Source organism: Heterocephalus glaber, unplaced genomic scaffold, assembly GCF_053883595.1.
Source record: "Heterocephalus glaber isolate CG9 unplaced genomic scaffold, H.glaber_assembly_v1.0 deba00001555, whole genome shotgun sequence".
Taxonomy (NCBI): Eukaryota; Metazoa; Chordata; class Mammalia; order Rodentia; family Bathyergidae; genus Heterocephalus; species Heterocephalus glaber.
In genome coordinates, this window is record NW_028258346.1 from 16087881 (window position 1) to 16094924 (window position 7044).

Sequence of the window (7044 nt, forward strand, 5' to 3'; positions counted from 1 at the left end):
TACCAGGTTGATCCGTGCTTCAAGTACATTTTTGTTTCCATGGCTGGCTTGACCTTGACTCTCCTTTTTGGCCGACTTGACCCTTGAAACTGCTTTAGAAAGGAGTTGACCAGTGGCCAGGCCACAGCCAAGGATTATTCTAGACCAGAGTGCCATCTCCACCTGCCCCTTCCTCCTTATTCTCCCAAAGCAAAAGGGCTCACAGCTCCCATCATTCTAATCTGAAAAAGTGATTTCACCATCTCTCCAGTCACCCAATTAAAAACCTCAACTTCAGCCTTGATTCCTATGTTGTCTTCATCTTCTCCACCAGTTTGTTCACATCTCTTCAGTCAATATCCACAATGATTTTCTGTACTATTTTCTTTGCTACTTTTTCCATTGAGGTCATCCTTGTCTTTTATTTGGGTTTCTGCTGTGATCCTAACTAGTTGGCCTGCCACTATCCCTCATCTCCTGGCTTTCTACAACACTGCAGCCAATTTCCTTTGGAAAAAGCAAATTAGATCATGTTAGAATGTGCTTAAACAGACGTCAAAGGATATGTATGATACACAGACAGACATTTTACACGTGTATCTGACATCCTCGTCCTGGCATCTAAGGACCTCTAGAATCTTGCTTCCTCATCTCAGCCCCACCCACCACCCCTTTTCCAAGCATGCCATTCACTGTATTTGCCTCTACTATTTCCTATTTGGGAATGCCCTTCTACGCTTCCTCTCTCAGGCCAAGATTTCTCATCATTTTCATCAAATCTCGTTATTCCAGGACTAATCATTTTTTCCTCTGCCTTCCCATGCATGGCTCTTTGTTCATATCTGTGCTATAACACAGGGTTCACAGGAGTGTGCATGCATTGTCTATGCATAGAAACCCCAGGAAGAAAGGAGCAGCAAGCAACCTTTCCAGGAATCATTTATCAAGAAGTTGTTCAATCCCCAGCACCAAAAGAAGAAGAAGAAGGAGGAGAAGGAGGAGGAGGAGGAGGAGGGGAGGAGAAGGAGGAGAAGAAGGAGGAGAAGAAGGAGGAGAAGAAGGAGGAGAAGAAGAAGAAGAAGCAGGAGAAGAAGGAGAAGAAGAAGAAGCAGGAGAAGAAGGAGGAGAAGAAGGAGGAGAAGAAGGAGGAGAAGAAGGAGGAGGAGGAGGAGAAGAAGGAGAAGAAGCAGGAGAAGAAGAAGAAGCAGGAGAAGAAGGAGGAGAAGAAGGAGGAGAAGAAGGAGGAGAAGAAGGAGGAGGAGAAGGAGAAGAAGCAGAAGAAGCAGGAGAAGAAGGAGAAGAAGGAGGAGGAGAAGGAGGAGAAGAAGAAGGAGAAGAAGAAGCAGAAGAAGAAGCAGAAGAAGAAGGAGGAGGAGGAGAAGGAGAAGAAGAAGGAGAAGAAGAAGGAGAAGAAGAAGCAGAAGAAGAAGCAGAAGAAGAAGAGGAGGAGGAGAAGGAGAAGAAGAAGGAGAAGAAGAAGGAGGAGGAGGAGGAGGAGGAGAGCAGCAGCAGCAGCAGCAGCTGTTCTTCCCATCCTGAGTTTCAGAGCATCCTATTGAACCCCTCATACCATCACATCTCAATAGAAACACAGGATCTTGGGCCTGCCACAGACAGTAGTGCAGGAGAGACACTGGGGGAGAGGAAGTGTCCTATGGCCCAGCACTGCATACATATGTGCAACAGTAAATCAAGAACAATAAGAGCTGAGGATAGAGCGAAATAGCTAATGAAGGCTTAAAACTTGAACCTCAAGAAAAAGAGCACGATGACTCTTAGTAATAATATGTCAACCTCGGTGTAAAAAAGTAAGCAAACAGTGTAGCAAGGGACAAATCTGGGACATGAAAGGGACTGAGCAGGCAGACACAGAGCCAGGAGATAAGCTAGAAGAATTCAACTCTACAATGACGATGATACTCCCTAGGGTAGCACTATTAGCAAGACTGTTCAGAATATAATTATATTTTAGTTAAATCTACATATTAGTTACAGCTTAGTTATTAAACTTAATATTGTATTACATCTGTAATGAATATCCACATTTGTTTATTTGAATCTGTGTAATAATTATATACAATCTATTATAAGGTGTGCATTCAATGGGCTAGTTCTTTTCATTGTTTTTATTAAATCCCAGGTAGAAAACTCTGTTGCATTTTGTCAAAGTTAGAATGAGCTCTGTTTTAAATTAAAACGACAATCAGATTCTCTGAAGACACAGAACAGATACATTATTGAGGAGTATGGTGGATGATCAAGGTATGTGGTTGGGATGGGCCACCTCTACTAATGGTTCATAAAGATATAGTAACTTAAAATTCTTTCTTTTTTTCTATTCAGTTATGAGAGCCTCAAACACCAGAGATCATATTGGGTAACTGTGAAACCTAGCATTAACTAGGTCAGGACACCATAGGTGCCCAATCAGCATCCCTGATCTAAACTGCGTCACCCCCAAGATGCCCACTGTATACCACAGGCTGGACGGAAAGGAGGGTGCTCCGAGGTAAGGCCTGCTAGGTGCTCCTTGGGCAGGAACCGTGGGGTTTTCCTGTGTTGCCACACTTGTAGATGGAACTCAGGATGAGGAGGGTCCCGGTGGTAGAGATTTGATTTCTTTCTCACAGAACACCTGAGCACATATCTAGTCTGCTCAGCTGCCAGGAGGATGAATAAATAAGAGGAAATGGTACGAATCCGAGTCAGCAGTGTCCATGCACATGGAGTCGAATAAAGTGAAGCAGCCTGGAATTTTTATTCTGGTTTTAGATTTTTTTCCCCTTCTCTTTCTTTAGTTAATCCACTTGGCTCAGTGAAATTAAGTGTCACAATCACAGAAATAAATCCATGCATTTCTACTCAGCATCAATATTTTTCTGTATCATAAAGCATACCTTTCTTTCATAATAGGTAGCACTAATACATGATTTATTTTTAGCTTTATGCAGTGAATAGTCTCAAAGTCACTATCCTGTTATAGTTGAAGGCAAAGAAGTATAAAAAGGTATCAAACTTGCATGGAATTAGCTGTGGAATCCACTATATTCATTATTCCAGCTCAAGCAACGTTGCTCAGTAACTCAGTGACCGTGAGAAAAGACCCATTGATAGCAACCCTTTCATTCCAATGACGCTTTACAAAGCCATAATAATAACATATAATCATTCAAGCCAACACAGAACAAAAAGTCTGTGGGATAACATAACAACAGATTGTATCAGTGTGAAAATTCGGTCTCATATCATTGCTCGGATCCAAACCTCTTTCAATCCACTTGCTTTAAAGATCTTAGTGCCATTTCCTGTGGGTAGAAGGTCAGAGTGGAGGCTTCCCTTTGTGTTTCAGAGGCTGGACGGAGAAATACTGATGTCAAATCTCCACGTGAGCCACAGTACTGGGTATTTTGAAAGGGCTCTCTGTATTACTCTAAGAAAAGACTTTGTTCTCAGTATTTTTTAAAAGACAGAAAGTAAATTTAAAACAAATACTACCATCTTTAACAATTCCTACATTTTCTAAGACATTCACATTTTGAGTGTGTACTTCAATCTAATAATTGTTGAATGGGACCCATTATGCATAAAAATACTGTGATAGACATGTATGGTAATAAAAAGACAAAGTTACCACACAGAAGAGGGTAATAGAATGCTATAAAATACGGTACGATGTTGGAAGAAGAGATGAAAAGTGGTTTGCTACAGGGTTGAGAAGTGACAGAATGTTCAAATGGAGGGAGAAAGGATTCAAACAGTTACTGGTCATCTGCACCTTGTTATCAGTATTTGACATGAAGAAATTAATGCATGAACAGTGTGTTCTATCAGAGTGACTACAGGGCATTTGTATGACTTTTGAGCTACAGAAATTGGGAGAGGAGAACACTCCCACCAGAGGAAAAAGCATAGGCAATGACATAGCAGAACAAGAAAGATTCAGTGTAATACTAGGGAAAAAAATAAGTGGTTTTGTTAGATTTGAAGGATTTACATAGAGCAGGTGCCAGTAAAATACTGTGAAGCCATGCTTTGTCAGGACTATACAGTTATGATGAGAAGTATATTTAATTCAAGGATAGCAATCAAAATTAGGGTATGGAATGACATGGAGAGGCCTTCAGGAAGACGCATATATCCTCATGGTGAATTACTAGGCTTCCAGCCAGACAATGTCTCCAACATTTTCTCTTCCAGTTACAATGGAACAACCCTGAACTTGTTATTTAATTTCTCCAGGCCTCAGATTCTTCATCAGTAAGATGAATGTAATAAGCCCACATGAATACATGAATCAATACAAAGAAACCTCAACTCCAGGATTCTGCAAAGAGAGACAGGGTGAAGAGGTGACCAGAGAAGGGTACAGCTGAAATTTAGCTATTGCTGGAGCAAATATGGTGAAGATAGGCATCATCAATTTGAACTACAGAGAACATTTATATTATTTTCAACTTTTCTAAATTAAATCTTTCATAAATGAAGAAACTACACCGAACTTTGTAATCAGGTTGCAAGTCTCAGCATTCGTAATATATCGGTTGTCTGCAAGATGATGCATAGATTCAGTGCAATGCAGTTCCAAACCCATAAAATTTGGATGGAAACACAATAGACTTGTACTAACCAAAATAATTTTATTTTTTAAAATTATTTTTATTGGTACATTTTAGGTGTACAATATAATGACATTCATCATTGGAAATTTGCACCTGTACATAATCTCTCCTGGTCTTATTTTTTCCCCTTCCCCCACCTTCCCTTCAACCCCTCCATCCCTCCCTATTTACAAAGACTTTATTTCAATTTTTTCATTTTCTCATAATAATTTCATTTCCTTCTTACCTTTCCCCTAGCCCTCCCAATTCCCTTTCCCCTTGCCCCTTTTCTTCCTATTTCACATTATCTATTATACCTTTTAGTCCTTATTTACACTTTGAGTTTCTCACACTAGAGAAACTATTTGGTATTTACACATGTGTGTCCTATTTATGTCACTTAAGAGTATCGCCTCAATGTGCATGCATTTAGGTATAAATGTCTCTAATTTCTCACATTTTATGGGTGAGTACTACTGCATTTTATATAAAAAAACCACATTTTCTTTATCCAGTCTCCAGTTGATGGACAATTGGGCTGCTTCCAAGTTTTAGCTATTACAAATTGTGTTGCTATGAACATGGGAACAAATATATCACTGCGGTATGATTCCCTTAATTCTTTGGGGAAGATACTCAGTATAGGACTAGCTGGGTCAAATGGGACTTCCAGTCCTAGTTCTTTGAGGTATCTCCATACTGATTTCCACAGTGGTTGCACCAGTCTACACTCCCACCAGCAGTGGAGCAGGGTTCCTCTTTCCCCACAGCCCCGCCAGCATTTGTTGTTGGTTGATTTCATGATAGCAGTCATTCTTTCTGGAGTGAGGTGAAATCTCAGTGTTGTTTACATTTGGATCTCTCAAATGACCAGTGATGTTGAACATTTTTTCATATGTTTATTTGCTATTTCTACTTCTTTGTCTGAGAAATGTCTGTTCATTTCTGATGTCCATTTCTGGAATAGGTCTTTCCATTTGGGGAGGTCTGATTTTTTTAAAGTTCTTTATAGATTCTAGATAGTAGACCTTTGTCTGAGGAACTGCTGGTGAAAGTTTTTTCCCACACTGTGGGTTGTCTCTTCACACTGCTGGTGGTTTCTCTTGCTGTGAAGAAGCTTTTTAATAGGAAGAGATCACGCTTGTTGATTGTTTGTGCTAGTTGATGGGCAACTGAGGTTTTGTTCATAAAATCTTTTCCTACACCGATGTCTTCAAGTGTTCTACCTAACCTCTGTTCCAGCCGGTTCAGTGTTTCTGTTTTAATATTTAGATCTTTAATCCATTTTGATATTAGTTGAGTGCATGGTGAGAGATATAGGCCTAGTTGTAGTCTTTGGTAAGTTGAAACCCAAGTTCTCCAGCACCATTTATTAAAGAGGCTATCTTTCCTCCACTGAGGGTGTTTGGCTCCTTTGTCAAAGATGTGGTGGTTGAGTGTGTCAGGAGTTGTTTCTGCATCTTCTAATCTGTTCCACTAGTCCTCAGGTCTGTTTCTTTGCCAGTACCATACTGTTTTTATCACAGTAGCTTTGTAGTAGAGTTGCAGGTTGGGGATTGTGATACCCCCTGCCATGTCTCTGTTACCTAGAATTGCTTTTGCTATTCTGGGTCTCTTCTTGTTCCAAATGAATTTTTGGATTGTTTTCTCAAGGTCCGTGAAGTATGCTGCTGGAATTTCAATTGGGATTGCATTGAATCTACATAGCAGTTTTGGAAGTATGGCCATTTTCACTATGTTGATTCTTCCTATCCAGGAGCAAGGGATGTATTTTTTCTGATATCATCTTCAATCTCTCTTTTCAGAGTGCTATAGTTTTTAGAGAGAGGTCTTTGATTTCTTTTGTTAGGTTGATTCCTAGGTATTTCAGCTTTTTGGATGCTATTGTGAAAGGAATTATTTGCCCTATTTCTCTCTCAGTCAGTCTGTTGTTCATGTATAGGAAGGCTATTGAGTTTTGTGTGTTGACCTTGTATCCAGGTACTTTACTGAATTTGGTGATTAAGTGCAGAAGACTTTTGGTGGCATTCTTGGGCTCTTCTACATAGAATATCATGTCATCTGCAAATAATGACAATTTGACTTCTTCATTTCCTATCTTTATACCTTTTATTTCTTTCGCTTGTCTAATTTCTGTGGCTAATGTTTCCAAAACTGTATTGAACAGGATTGGCGATAGTGGACATCCTTGTCTTATTCCTGATTTTAGTGTGAAGGATTTTAGTTTTTGACCATTTAGTATGATATTGGCTGTTAGTTTTTCATAGATGGCTTTTATCAGATTGAGGTAGAGACCATCTATTCCAATTTTTTGTAGGGTTTTCATCATAAATGCATGTTTGATTTTGTCAAATGCTTTTTGTGCATCTATTGAGATGATCATATGGTTTTTGACCTTGGCTCTATTGATATAGTGTATTACATTTATTGATTTGCATATGTTGAACCATCCCTGCATCCCTGGGAT